Source organism: Polyodon spathula, chromosome 50, assembly GCF_017654505.1.
Source record: "Polyodon spathula isolate WHYD16114869_AA chromosome 50, ASM1765450v1, whole genome shotgun sequence".
Classification (NCBI taxonomy): Eukaryota; Metazoa; Chordata; class Actinopteri; order Acipenseriformes; family Polyodontidae; genus Polyodon; species Polyodon spathula.
The window spans coordinates 894,408-909,369 of NC_054583.1; the positions used below are offsets into that span (position 1 = coordinate 894,408).

Sequence of the window (14,962 nt, forward strand, 5' to 3'; positions counted from 1 at the left end):
CTTCTAATAAAGAATACTTTTAGGTTGAAGCAAAGGTGAAAATATTGGGACTTCACTGCAGAGAACTTTCCAGTGGTTTAGAAGTGGATTTACCTTTGACAGGAATTGCTGCTTGAAATCCTCCTACTTTTAATGAAATACTTGAAAATAGTTTGAAACACTGGAGAGAGAAGTTGTGTACTGTGAGGCTGGGGTGTGCCGTGTCTGTCCTGTGAGTTTGGGGTGTGCCGTGTCTGTCCTGTGAGTTTGGGGTGTGCCGTGTCTGTCCTGTGAGTTTGGGGTGTGCCGTGTCTGTCCTGTGAGTTTGGGGTGTGCCGTGTCTGTCCTGTGAGTTTGGGGTGTGCCGTGTCTGTCCTGTGAGGCTGGGGTGTGCCGTGTCTGTCCTGTGAGTTTGGGGTGTGCCGTGTCTGTCCTGTGAGTTTGGGGTGTGCCGTGTCTGTCCTGTGAGGCTGGGGTGTGCCGTGTCTGTCCTGTGAGTTTGGGGTGTGCCGTGTCTGTCCTGTGAGTTTGGGGTGTGCCGTGTCTGTCCTGTGAGGCTAGGGTGTGCCGTGTCCGTCCTGTGAGGCTGGGGTGTGCCGTGTCTGTCCTGTGAGTTTGGGGTGTGCCGTGTCTGTCCTGTGAGTTTGGGGTGTGCCGTGTCTGTCCTGTGAGTTTGGGGTGTGCCGTGTCTGTCCTGTGAGTTTGGGGTGTGCCGTGTCTGTCCTGTGAGGTTGGGGTGTGCCGTGTCTGTCCTGTGAGTTTGGGGTGTGCCGTGTCTGTCCTGTGAGTTTGGGGTGTGCCGTGTCTGTACTGTGAGTTTGGGGTGTGCCGTGTCTGTCCTGTGAGGCTGGGGTGTGCCGTGTCTGTACTGTGAGTTTGGGGTGTGCCGTCTATGAGTTTTAGAATATATTGTGTTATCTTTCTTTTTAAAAAGACTCAAATAGGGTACAGTCTTGTTTTAGAAGATTCTAACAGCATATAGCTTCGAATGTCATTTTAATTGAGTTCTTATTTTACATTTGCAATACTGTTTATTTATAGACAGAGCAGGTAAGGCTTGCAGAGTTGAAATGTCACACTGTCACATGATTAGAATGTCATGGGCAAGGCTGCTTCGTGCCCAGCAGTTAGGATTCTCCAGACAAGCCTCTCAAAGCCACCTTAAGTCAGATAATAAAACGATAAGAGCCCAGAACCACTCGGAACGATTGAAGCAAAACAGTAGCAAACAGGACAGGAAGGGGACTGGAAAACATTACAAATAAAATAACAACTTAATTCTTTTTAATTTAAAGGACAGTTAGCACTATGTCTGAATTACAAGTAACTGCGTTTATTTTAACCCCCTTCCATCATACTGTTTCATCACCTCCAATCACTCTGAGCAAGTCAGGAACCTGTTTGCTTCCTGGTTTTTGAGAAATTCTTAACTTGACCTTTCACCTTGGCCGACCCTGGCAGTTTAGTGTTGGAAGTCTACGAGCTGGGGTGGGGCCAACAGAGTTGAAAGGACGTGGCGATCATGTGATTTCTCTAGAACCAGGAAACAAAAAGACAGGATTGAGGGAGTGAGAAAAAACATCGCGAAAACATAAAAGATTCAAATTCTAGAATGGCATTGGTAGCTATATGTGGTTATATTGTGTATTAGTCATTATTACCCAAATTGTTTGTTTGTGGTTAATTTTTTGTTAACCATGTAACATGATTGTTGTTGTTCTAGTCTGTTCCAACGTGTTGCATCGCCCAATAGAACTAATTTAGTTAAACTCAAATGAAAGCTGCTGAATAATATTAACATATTGAATTACACAACCACTTTGTAGTTTTTTCCATATACTTAACCAAAAGTCTGTGAAAGATAAGACATTTTGAAATCTAGCATGGATTAACTGTCTTCAGTCATTTGCAATAAATCATTTTTTTTTTGTTTCTTTGATGACATGCAACAAAACGGTTCAAGAATTTATTTAATTTTGTATTAAAAAAAAAAAAAAAAAAAAAAAAGTATTTCTCAATCCTAAAATTCTAGGTGATGCAAAACTTTTTGCCATAGCTGTATATTGTTTTATTTCATTTTTTTTTTCCAAATCATTATTTTTATTATTGCTAATGTGAGCCTAAACGTTGCTTTCTGACTCTTCTGCTTGTATACCTTCCCTGGAGAGACAGGAGCGTGCTAAAGAATAATAATAATAATAATAATAATAATAATAATAATAATCAAAATAAAGCATAACTGCCTAAGCAGCATTTAGGGCCACAGCAGGGGGTGGGGGGCAGTTTCACAAAGCCCTGCTAGCAAGCTATCTGATTTGTACCTGTTTAAAAAAAACAGTATTTAAGACCGAACAATGATATTTAGTAGCATTCCACTCAGCAAGTCTATATGATTAAAGGGTGCTTGTGTTGTTTTCTTTATTTTTAATGGAAGTGAATTGGATTGAGCAGCCTGCTACCAACAACTGCTTTGTGAAACCAGCCCTGGTTAATAATGTATAGCAAACTATTTATAAAACGTTAAAGTGCTGATCTCCTTTTCGTAAAATGCCTTCGAACAGATTTTAAAATCTGTTTCAGTGATGCGATCAACCTCATTGAGAATTTGTCAATAAACATTCACGCACCAAAGGAGAGAACCCAGACCTCCTGGGTAATCAGTGATAATGTTACTAATAAGAGGTGGGAGAATGGATTTTAAAGATGGTCAGCGCTCCTTTAAAGGGAGGGTCAGTGATAATGATGTTAATAAAGCTAATAAGAGGTGAGAGAATGGATTTTTAAAGGTGGTTAGCGCTCCCTTTAAAGGGAGGGCCAGTGATAATGATGTTAGTCAAGCTAATAAGAGGTAAGAGAATGAATTTTAAAGCTTTGGTTGTGACGTCTTTAAATTTCAATTGTTGGGAAGACAGATCTGTAAATAACTTTTAAAATGTGTGTTTTATTTTTGTCTTTCAGTTATTTTTAATATTATTTTTTGTTTTGCATAGTCTACCTCGGATCCTTAAAAACATTTTGTTTGTCCTCCCTCTCTTTCTCTCTCTCTCTCCTCCCCTCTTTCTCTTTCTGTCTCTTAATTGTGGTTAATCTTATATACTGTGAATAAGAAAAAAAAGTCAAAACTTGAAAAAAAAATCTGAATTGTATTTTTATTTCTTTTTTTTTTTTTGTAATCCTTGATTATGAATAAAATAAATTAAGCTGTTTTAAAATAGTGTGTTATCTGTGCTTAGGGTCATTTCTGCTAGTTCATGTTGTGTTACTGAGGAGACAGACAGTCATCTTGTACTAGAAGTGAGTCTGACTTCCATCCATTAACCACTTTATCCCTTACAAGGTCGTGGAGAGCCAGAGCCTAACCCGGCGGGCACAGGGCGCAAGGCAGGACTACACCCTGGACAGGACTCCAGTTCATTGCAGGACACCACACACACAGGGCAATTTAGAGTGACCAATCAGTCTGAACAGCATGTCTTTGGACTGTGGGAGGAAACCCACACAAACACTGGGGCGAACATGCAAACTCCACACAGACAGACCCCCGCCTAGGGCAGAATCGAACGCAGGACCCTGGCGCTGTGAGGCAGCAGCGCTGACCAGCTGACCACCAGACCACCAGACTTTGTTTATTTATTTGTTTGGGGGTGTGTGTGTGTATTCTGGAGTGTGTCTCCCTCTGGTGGCTGCAGTGAGGTTGTTCACTTCAGAGACTAATTAATACAAGTTAAAGCATTTTATTTCCCTTTAAATAAATATAGAAATATTTGAGTTTAATTGAAAACAATAATAAAGTGTAAATAATGTATTTTCCATGTTTTATAAATGTATTTTTAAAGAATCAGCAAAAAATATATATTTTTTTTTTTTTTTTTTAATTTGGGGATAACATTTAAATTTATGTATTTAAATCTAAATCTAAAATGCAGGTTAAAGTTGGTAAAAATTTAAAAAAAAGGTAATAAAAATTAGGTTAAAAAATAAATTATACAAATTGAGTTTTGTAAAATACTAGGAATATTTTGGTGTAAAAAAACGTAATATTGAACTAAATCTTTTTGGGGATTTTGGGGGCGGCAAATACATAGATAAATAACAAACCACAAAATACAAATGAATGAATAAATGAAACTAATATCTGATTGTGAGCGCCTCTAGGTTTCAGTGCAGTTCGCTCCTCCGGGGCTAGGGGGCGCTGTGCTGGGCTGACGTCTCCCCGTCGCTGTCAGTGTTCTCCGCCAGCAACCTCTCTCTCCCTCTGCCTCTCTGCACCACCTTCTGAATCCCGTGACAGCCCTGCCTCGAGGGGGAGCAGCTGATCGGCTGAGGAGAGAGGGGGGGGGAGAAAGGAGTGGAGGACGTTTCAGTTAGAAAGTGAAAGGAAATCAGTCTCGGCAGAAGTGCACCTCAGGGGTTGAGTTCCCTTTGCCTCAATTACATGGCTTACAATTACTAAAGTGTGCCAAAGTTCAATTGCAAGTACAATGACGCGTGCAGTTAATAAGGAATGGCACAGGTTAGGGTTTGGGGTACCTTGAGCACGCTGACCTCATTCCCGGAGATGAGGGGGGAGAGCAGCCCCCCTGAGGGGGATCGTCGTGGCGATCGGCGCCGCTGGGTGATGTAATGAGCTCCGTCCCTGTTAGTCTCCTCCCTCCTGACCATGTCCAGCTGCCGATGGTGAGACAGGCTCCGCCTCCCGCGCAGCGACCTCACTTGCTCCTCGTCCGTCATCTCGTCATCCTATTGAAGAAAAAATAAATTAGTTAAACCAGCGACAGTGACATCATCCATCCCCCATCTCAACAATATTAACCAGCCTGTCAGTGACATCATCCACCCCCCATCCCAGCCATATAAACCAGCCTGTCAGTGACATCATCCATCCCCCATCCCAACAATATAAACCAGCCTGTCAGTGACATCATCCACCCCCCATCCCAGCCATATAAACCAGCCTGTCAGTGACATCATCCATCCCCCATCTCAACAATATTAACCAGCCTGTCAGTGACATCATCCACCCCCCATCCCAGCCATATAAACCAGCCTGTCAGTGACATCATCCACCCCCCATCCCAGCCATATAAACCAGCCTGTCAGTGACATCATCCACCCCCCATCCCAGCAATATAAACCAGCCTGTCAGTGACATCATCCACCCCCCATTCCAGCAATATTAACCAGCCTGTCAGTGACATCATCCACCCCCCATCCCAGCCAATATAAACCAGCCTGTCAGTGACATCATCCACCCCCCATCCCAGCCATATAAACCAGCCTGTCAGTGACATCATCCACCCCCCATCCCAGCAATATAAACCAGCCTGTCAGTGACATCATCCACCCCCCATCCCAGCCATATAAACCAGCCTGTCAGTGACATCATCCACCCCCCATTCCAGCAATATTAACCAGCCTGTCAGTGACATCATCCACCCCCCCATCCCAGCCATATAAACCAGCCTGTCAGTGACATCATCCACCCCCCATCCCAGCCATATAAACCAGCCTGTCAGTGACATCATCCACCCCCCATCCCAGCCATATAAACCAGCCTGTCAGTGACATCATCCACCCCCCATAAACCAGCCCAGCAATATAAACCAGCCTGTCAGTGACATCATCCACCCCCCATCCCAGCCATATAAACCAGCCTGTCAGTGACATCATCCACCCCCCATCCCAGCCATATAAACCAGCCTGTCAGTGACATCATCCACCCCCCATCCCAGCCATATAAACCAGCCTGTCAGTGACATCATCCACCCCCCATCCCAGCCATATAAACCAGCCTGTCAGTGACATCATCCACCCCCCATCCCAGCAATATAAACCAGCCTGTCAGTGACATCATCCACCCCCCCATCCCAGCCATATAAACCAGCCTGTCAGTGACATCATCCACCCCCCATCCCAGCCATATAAACCAGCCTGTCAGTGACATCATCCACCCCCCATCCCAGCAATATAAACCAGCCTGTCAGTGACATCATCCACCCCCCATCCCAGCAATATAAACCATCCACCCCTGTCAGTGACATCATCCACCCCCCATCCCAGCCATATAAACCAGCCTGTCAGTGACATCATCCACCCCCCATCCCAGCCATATAAACCAGCCTGTCAGTGACATCATCCACCCCCCATCCCAGCCATATAAACCAGCCTGTCAGTGACATCATCCACCCCCCCCCCATCCCAGCAATATAAACCAGCCTGTCAGTGACATCATCCACTCCCCATCCCAGCAATATAAACCAGCCTGTCAGTGACATCATCCACCCCCCATCCCAGCAATATAAACCAGCCTGTCAGTGACATCCACCCATCCATCCCAGCCATATAAACCAGCCTGTCAGTGACATCATCCATCCCCCATCGCCTCGGCTACACATTCAGAATCAAAGCTACCAGTGTGACAAAAAAAAGTTAATGACCATGACCTATATTAACAGCATGTACAGAACAGTATAAAACTGTAATACAGTACTATTAATGACAATTGAGACAGAGAGCGCCCCCATCTCTATACAGGCACAGCAGGGCTCCTGTGACGCACAGCAGGGGATACGCAGGTTAGAATAACATGCACCCCCCCCCCCCCCCCCCCGGTGGTACTGGTGCCGGCTGTACAGTCTTCAGAATCAGACATAGCCGTGACGTGTCAGTGACTGTGCACCTATATCAACAGTTGTCGCACAACCGGGTAGAATCCCATCTCACCGAGTTTTCTCAAATCCCTTTAGTGCTATTCACGATACCTTCTTAGATAATTAAGCAAATTAGGTGTCCTGGTAAAGGCGTCTGCGTGAGCACAGGATGCCCCCTACAGCCTGGACGTCGCCAGTTCGAGTCTGGGCTATTCCACAGCCGACCGTGGATGGGTTAGGGTGAGCGTCGTCGGGGGGAGGAGGGGTCTAGGTCAGCCAGGGTGTCCTCGGCTCACCGCGCACCAGCGATGAAAAAAAAAAAGATTTACTTCTTGAGCTCTCAAGATACATGTAAGTGTGACAGAGAGACAGACAGACAGACACCCCCTATATCCCTAGAATCGGACACTCTCAATACCTTCTGTTGAATAATGTTGATACCAATTTTCATGACAGTGGGATAGTTGGTTCTCTAGATATATGCAGAAATGTAGTGTGACAGTAATAGCTTTAATAACGTCTCTTAATGTCTCTTATCAGGGATTGCAGACTGATCAAATGGACCCTCTGAAATGGGTACTGTATCTCAGTGAACTCACGGCCTCAGTGAAATGGACACAGTTGAGATGGAGGTGGTTCAGTTGTTCAGGAATTACTGAGTCCGAGCAAGGCAGGTAGTTCCTGCAGAAAGAAAAAGAAACAGGGAGCATTTCTGATTTTAGGCAAAAACTTTCCTAGCGTGTCTGTAAGTTGTTTTTTTTTTAATTTAGTGTGCCCAATTAGTTTAACTGATTTTTTTCCCCCAATTTAGAATGTCCAATAATTTTTTCCCCTCATCGCAGCAATTCCCCACACCGCTGCTCAGGGGAACTGAAGGTTCAGCAGGCGTCCTCCGATCCCACGGCTGAGCCAGCTCCCTCTTCCACACCCAGGAGCTCAAGCGAGCTACCGGCCTCTGCAGGCGTCCGCTCTGAGCTTGCTGGTTGCCTGGTCAGCAGGGTGTGCTGTGGCCAGTTTTGCCTCCCTAACCCACGGGGGTGCCAGAGCCAATGCGACTTGGCCATGTCTTTACCAGGGGGGAGACACTGTAACCCCTCACCAGTTTGTCTTTAACTGTGGAACAGGGTGTCTACAATAGAGCCAGCCTCCCTTCCAGTCCCTTCCAACTCCCTTCCAGTCCCTTCCAACTCCCTTCCAGTTCCCCCAGCCTCTCCCAGTCCCCCCACTCCTCCCAGTTCACTCCACTCACGCTGTGCTGGGGAATCTAACTTGCGCTCTGTGCTGTCTGAACCTGTGATTGTTCACACCAACCTCTTCAACGTCTGAAAACAAAACAGTGAAAACACTGTGAGAGACAGACAGACAGACAGACCTACATGCAGATAGAGGCACACACTGAGACACACAGACTCAAACACAAAGACAGAAAGACGCAAACAGACACACTGAGACAGACAGACAGGCCGACCGTCTGGATCCTGGCTGTTGGTCGGCAGTCCCAGCCTGTGGCTCAGGGTTCGAGCGAGGCTGTGGTTGTGTTGAGCTGCTAGCTGGGAGGCCCTGGCAAGGGAGACGGCGTTGGAGCAGAGCTGAGAGGCGAGCTGGGAGAGAGGCGCACGATTCATTAACACCTACTTTTTTTAAAGGAGAAAAAAACTACTTAGCGACTTTATAAAACTAACGCCAAACATCTAAGCTGTGGGACGGAGTTGGTAACCCAAAAAGCACAGTCACGCCTGAGCTTGTTGCCAGACACACTGTGGCTTATCAAGCCTGTCATAAAATCTGGAATGGGGGAAACTGCTGTGCAATAGTCTTATTTCCATCCCCGCTTATATCGGCTACTAGCAAAAATGCATCAACTGACTCGTATAAACGTATTCCACAAACCAATTGAGATTTGCTGCAGGCTCACCTCAGCTGCGCGGAGAGACTCTCCTGCTGTCTGCAGCATGAAGAAGGTGGCCGACATCAGCTCCCCCACTTGGGAGCAGAGTTCTTGGGGGTCCCCCTCTTCAGGGGTCTCCCCCTCGCTTCCAGGGGGGACAGGGGGCGCAGGCAAGGACCTTTCGCTCTCCTCCCCAACCTCCAACTCCGCCTTCCAGCCGTCTTCCGAATTCTCCATGGAAAGGAGGCTGAGGAACCAACAGACGATCACACTGCTGAAGACATGAATACCCGTGGGATCAGTCAGTGCGGTGGAACTAAATTTTGCTCAGAAACAAAGGGAACGCGAGTTTATCTGCAAACTAGAAACTTTCGAACCACTGGCCTCATCCACAGAGGTTTACTTTTTTTCCGACACAGAGGAAGAAGGGCTTTTTATCCGAAAAGTCCTGAAATAAATGAAAGCGGACTGAAATGAAGCTCGTTAGTTTCCACCTTTCCCCTGTGTGTGTCTGCACTGACATCATTAATACAGATCCTGCCGACCTCCCCAAATTACAGCTGCAACTCTCATACAACTGGGAGACTACACCTGTCAGTCTGTCATGTCCTATTTAGGACTGCACTGCCAATAATAATAATAATAATAATAATAATAATAATAATAATAGGCTGATAACACATACTACTAATAAAGCAAGCATCAAATATTATTTTGTTTTGTTGTTTTAGCAGTAAAAAAAAAAAACAATAAAAAACCACAAATACAAGTGAAACACTTTCTTCCTGCGGCAGGCTATGTCGTTATTAATTGTTGTTTTTTTAAATTACCGTAAATAATACTAATAAAACAAAATATTAATTACTGAAATAGTTACCCTAGATATTCCTCTTGTGCTAAAGTCTCGTACACGTTAGAGCAAAACAGGAAAATCGAAAGTAAACAAAATTTCCCGACAACGTATAATTTGAACGAACCACAAAATTATAAAATAAGAATTTAAACATTAAAAAAATGAAATAAATAATTACAACACCGCACTTAAAATATTACATATTTGTAAAACGATTAAAATGCATGAGTACTTTTCTCTTTTTTTTTTTTTTTTTTTTTTAGTTTAACAATACAAGTTTAAAATCCCTTTAAAGTTTATTGCAGCGCGGTGGCGTTTCCATGGAAACCGGTTGCTCGGCTCCAGGCGCCATTGTGGCTCAGCCTGCTTGGCTAATGCAACTGGAGCCAAAAAAACGAACCAACGGGTTTGGATGCAGAGCATGCATTGTGCAGCCGTTTTAATGCAGTGTAGCGATACGTTAGTGAAACTGAAAGGGTGTTTCTGTTAACGGGCTCAGACATCAATAAGTAATTATATTGCAGTATCAAACTGAACAGGATTGTGTCTGTCTGTCTGTGTGTGTGTGTGTCTGTCTGCAGCTTTAATGAAATGAAACTCTTTTCAGAGTGCAGTAAACTAACACAGACACCAAGGAGAAGGGATTATATTGTAGCGTCAAACTGAACAGGATTGTGGGGCTCTGTCTGTCTGTCTGTCTGTCTGGAGCTTTAATGAAACGAAACTCTTTTCAGAGTGTAGTAAACTAACAGACACCAAGAAGAAGGGATTATATTGTAGCATCAAACTGAACAGGATTGTGGGACTCTGTCTGTCTGGAGCTTTAATTAGACAAAACTCTTTTCAGAGTGCAGTAAACTAACACAGACACCAAGGAGAAGGGATTATATTGTAGCGTCAAACTGAACAGGATTGTGGGGCTCTGTCTGTCTGTCTGTCTGGAGCTTTAATGAAATGAAACTCTTTTCAGAATGTAGTAAACTAACACAGACACCAAGGAGAAGGGATTATATTGTAGCGTCAAACTGAACAGGATTGTGGGGCTCTGTCTGTCTGGAGCAAACTAAACTCTTTTCAGAGGCAGTAAACTAACACAGACACCAAGAAGAAGGGATTATATTGTAGCGTCAAACTGAACAGGATTGTGGGCTGTCTGTCTGTCTGTCTGTCTGGAGCTTTAATGAAATGAAACTCTTTTCAGAATGTAGTAAACTAACACAGACACCAAGGAGAAGGGATTATATTGTAGAGTCAAACTAAACAGGATTGGGGGGCTCTGTCTTTCTGTCTGTCTGGAGCTTTAATGAAATGAAACTCTTTTCAGAGTGCAGTAAACTAACACAGACACCAAGAAGAAGGGATTATATTGTACAGTTATGACCAAAAATGTTCCATCCCCTAGCCTAGAAGACATGATTAAAAAAAAACCTGACCTATATGAACATAATTCAGATGTTTTATTTAACATCATAGACAAAGAAACTACAAAACGACACCCCAAAAATCTACTGGAAGCCACAATAGTAGAAGGCCTGGCTACAGCAGGGCTTCTCAAACTCGGTCCTGGGGACCCCCTGTGGCTGCTGGTATTCATTCCAACCCAGCTCTTAATGACTCAACTAGACCCTTAACTGAACTGATAATGTGCTTAACTAGACCCTTTTACTTGTTTTCAGCTCTTGAACAGTTGCAGTTCAAGTTACTTATCAAATGTTACAGCTAACTTGAAATATGCAACTGTTTAAGAGCTGAAAACAAGTAAAAGGGTCTAGTTAAGCACATTATCAGTTCAGTTAAGGGTCTAGTTGAGTCATTAAGAGCTGGGTTGGAATGGAAACCAGCAGCCACAGCAGAGGGGTCCCCAGGACCGAGTTTGAGAAGCTCTGATTTGGAGTATTTCATGTTAGATTTCAAACGCCAGTGTGTTTGTTTGTTTGTTTGTTTGTTTGTTTGTTTGTTTGAACGCGCAGGGCGCACGTTTAACGGCGTCGATGACGTCACGACCGCCCCAACACCGCCGCTTCCCTCACTGCCTTCACCTTTTCCCGGAAACCACCTCGGCTGACCTTCGTTTCCGGCTTCCGGCCGGCTCCCGCCCGCGCCGCCATCTTGAATTTCTGAACAAAAAAAAAGAGAGAGAGAGAGAGAGAGAGAGAAAGAAAGAAAGAAAGAGAGGAAGAGAAAAAGAGATGAAGGCGAGGCGGGGTGGAGAAGCAGCGCTCCCGATTAACGACGAGCAGCGACTCAGGTCGAGCAGACGCCTGTAATATAGACATATAATACATATAAATAATAATAAAACAAGAATCTGCAATCGGATCGCGCCTCGAAACAAAGCGGCGGAGAAACAGAGAGAGAGGAGAGAGAGAGAGAGAGAGAGAGAGGGAGAGGAGAGGAGAGGAGAGAGGAGAGAGAGAAAATGGATCTGAGATTCTGAGACGCGATCGACGCAAAGAAAGAAATACAAGTAGCGGAAAAAGGCGTTTGCAAGCGGGGTGAGTGTATCTATATAACAGCAGCTGTGTGTTTAACGCTCTTATACTGACTTGCATGCATGTTTGCAAGCTGTCAGCTGTTTATATATATAATATAAAATATCATTTTTAATCGACTAGCAATATAATACTACCATTATATATTTGGCAGATTTGTGCTTATGCATCTATTTATTTCCCCACTGTTTATTTACAGTATATATATATATATATATATATATATATATATATATATATATATATATATATATATATATGTGTGTGTGTGTGTGTATAATGTTATGTACATTATATATACAACACGCCAGACAGCGACCCCACTCCAACGATGCCAGTCATAGATGTAAGCGCTAAGCTCGGGGCCTAAATTCGCAAACTCAAAAATACGACCGACGCTCCTAAAAGAAAGCGTTTGATGTTTTAATTCCTGGCTGCGAGTGGGGGGGGGCGTTTTTATAAAAAAAAAAAAAAAATAACAGTCATGCTTGTCTTTTTCGCATCGTACTGTCAGTCATTGCTTGCTAAGCGCTTATTTCGAGCTCTTGTCATGTTAAAACATGTCTTTGTTTTTATATATATAGATATATATTTTTAACACTGTTTATCGGGCTGTGACAGGGGTCGGTAATCCGTTTGAACCGTTAATTAATACAAATTAACGGTTAGCATGTCTGTAATTTGATGGTGGTAATAATAATAATAATAATATTAATAAAGGGGGTGCTATTGATAACTTTTCGATTTATTTCGGGGGTTTGGTCGCATTGTAAATCATTAAACGTTAAAATACAATTTTAATAAAGTTATAGCATGATGTTCAAGTCGATGTTCAATTCGCAACCCCCCCCCCCCCTTCCCCCCCCCCCCCCCCCCAAAGCCGTTCCTTCTTGATCAAGCGATACACCCTCCATTGTCGATGCTGGCTTCATTTAAGTCTACCGGTACGTCTTGTCTATATGTGTGTGATCTGAGGGGATGGAAATAAGACTCCCGTTGCAGAGTAGTTGGTCCAGTCCTGGTTTCACTATGAGTTTAATAATGACACACCTGAGCTTGTTACCTAGACACACTGTGGCTGATCAGATAAAAACCAGGCATGGGTGAAAGTGCTATGCAATAGGGGTCTTATTCCCATCCCTGCTGAAGTGTGCATAGACACAAACTGTGTGTAAAACATTGTAAGGCAGCTGTTTGTCAAATGATAGCGCTCATCAATTTCTGTTATATAATATGTATTTTAAAGTATAGGAGACCATCGCTTAATTGTGTGTCTGTCTCCATTTGTCTATCTAAATCTGTCTCGAATGTCTTATTACTGTTTAACAAACTGCTGTTTGTGTTCATGCTTTGGTAGATCTTAAATATATTTTAACTGTTTTTGGAGAGTTTATTTTCATTTTCTCTGCTGTGGAATCAGACTCCTATTGCACAGCAGTGTGATCCAGGCCAGGTTTTACTACCACCTTGATCAGCCCCCCAGTGTGTCTAGGTAACAAGCTCAGGTGTGCTCAAACTGCTATGCAACGGGAGTCTTTATTTCGTGCCCTGCACTCCTGCAGCTTCGAACGCGATGTATTAAAGGTGGTGGCAGGCTATGTCTCAAACAAACTTCAGAGGTCCCCAATTGACAGCTTAGCAGCAGGGTGAGGTCTGGTCAATACTTGGCAGAGGTGCACCGCGTTGTTCCCTTGGTGCAGAAACGCTGGCCAGTGTGAAACTGAACTACATTCTATCAGAAACCTGAAGCGTTCTCTCAGGGCTGCTGCATGTTCTCCATACCACTGTTCCCCAATCCCCAACCTTACACCTAACCCTAATTTTAAGGGGTGTGTGTGTGTTGGAATTAACTGATTTAAATCCAAGCCCAGTATTCACTTCATTTGTTCATTTTGTGCCCACAGGGCCAGCAAAGGTACGTCTCAATAGTGCAGCACTAAGACAGAGTCCCTCCTATTGGAACTGCTTCAGCTGAGCAGCCTGGCCTATCCCAGCACTCTGGTTTCTTGTCTTGTGTTCGGCTGCAATTTCTTTTATTGGAAGGTTGATATGCAGATTTTGTTTTCATCTCTTTACTTTCATGTTCATGTCGAGACAAGTTTTGGAGTAAGCTGATTGAGTTCCTGTGAATTGTTTATCAGAATCTGGTGTGTGTGGAGTCTGTCTGTCTGTATGCCACACTTACATTACATATAGCTAGAGAAGCACTTGTTCGATGGTGATGAAACTTACCCAGGACCTTCTTCAGCTCAGGTTATTGAGAGTGTCAGAATCTGGGGGGGTGTGGAGGCTGTCTGGGTGTCAGACTTCAGTTTTAAAGTCCGTAGAAGTGCATGTTTTGACTTGGCTAAGACTCAAACTGGAGTCGCACTGGATTTTTTTGTTTTGTTTGTTTTGCTAAAGGCCGTTTGAAATTCTAAACAGGAAATTAGAAAAGGAACTTGCAACTAGAAAAACAGGACGTATAGGAAGTGTGTGTGAGATCGACGCTCTGCTCTCAAGGTCAAGCCTGCTCAGCACTTAATCTTGAATTGTGTGAAATAAGAACATAAGAAAGTTTCCAAACGAGAGGAGGCCATTCGGCCCATCTTGCTCGTTTGGTTGTTAGTAGCTTATTGATCCCAGAATCTCATCAAGCAGCTTCTTGAAGGATCCCAGGGTGTCGGCTTCAACAACATTACTGGGGAGTTGATTCCAGACCCTCACGATTCTCTGTGTAAAAAAGTGCCTCCTATTTTCTGTTCTGAATGCCCCTTTTTCTAAACTCCATTTGTGACCCCTGGTCCTTGTTTCTTTTTTCAGGCTGAAAAAGTCCCTTGGGTCGACACTGTCAATACCTTTTAGAATTTTGAATGCTTGAATTAGGTCGCCACGTAGTCTTCTTTGTTCAAGACTGAACAGAATCAATTCTTTTAGCCTGTCTGCATATGACATGCCTTTTAAGCCCGGAATAATTCTGGTCGCTCTTCTTTGCACTCTTTCTAGAGCAGCAATATCTTTTTTATAGCGAGGTGACCAGAACTGCACACAATATTCAAGATGAGGTCTTACTAGTGCATTGTACAGTTTTAACATTACTTCCCTTGATTTAAATTCAACA

General features: G+C 43.8%; 1 protein-coding gene across 1 annotated transcript in view; it reads left to right on the top strand.

Annotated features, from left to right (window-relative positions):
- The first annotated feature begins 11,495 nt into the window (after positions 1-11,495).
- The window catches only part of LOC121306749 (serine/threonine-protein kinase TAO2-like), a 71,193-nt gene continuing 67,726 nt past the window's right edge, over positions 11,496-14,962 (top strand). Inside the window, exon 1 of the mRNA XM_041238655.1 lies at positions 11,496-11,865. The gene's annotated coding sequence lies outside the window, so the exon portion shown is untranslated. The remainder of the gene's footprint in view (positions 11,866-14,962) is intronic.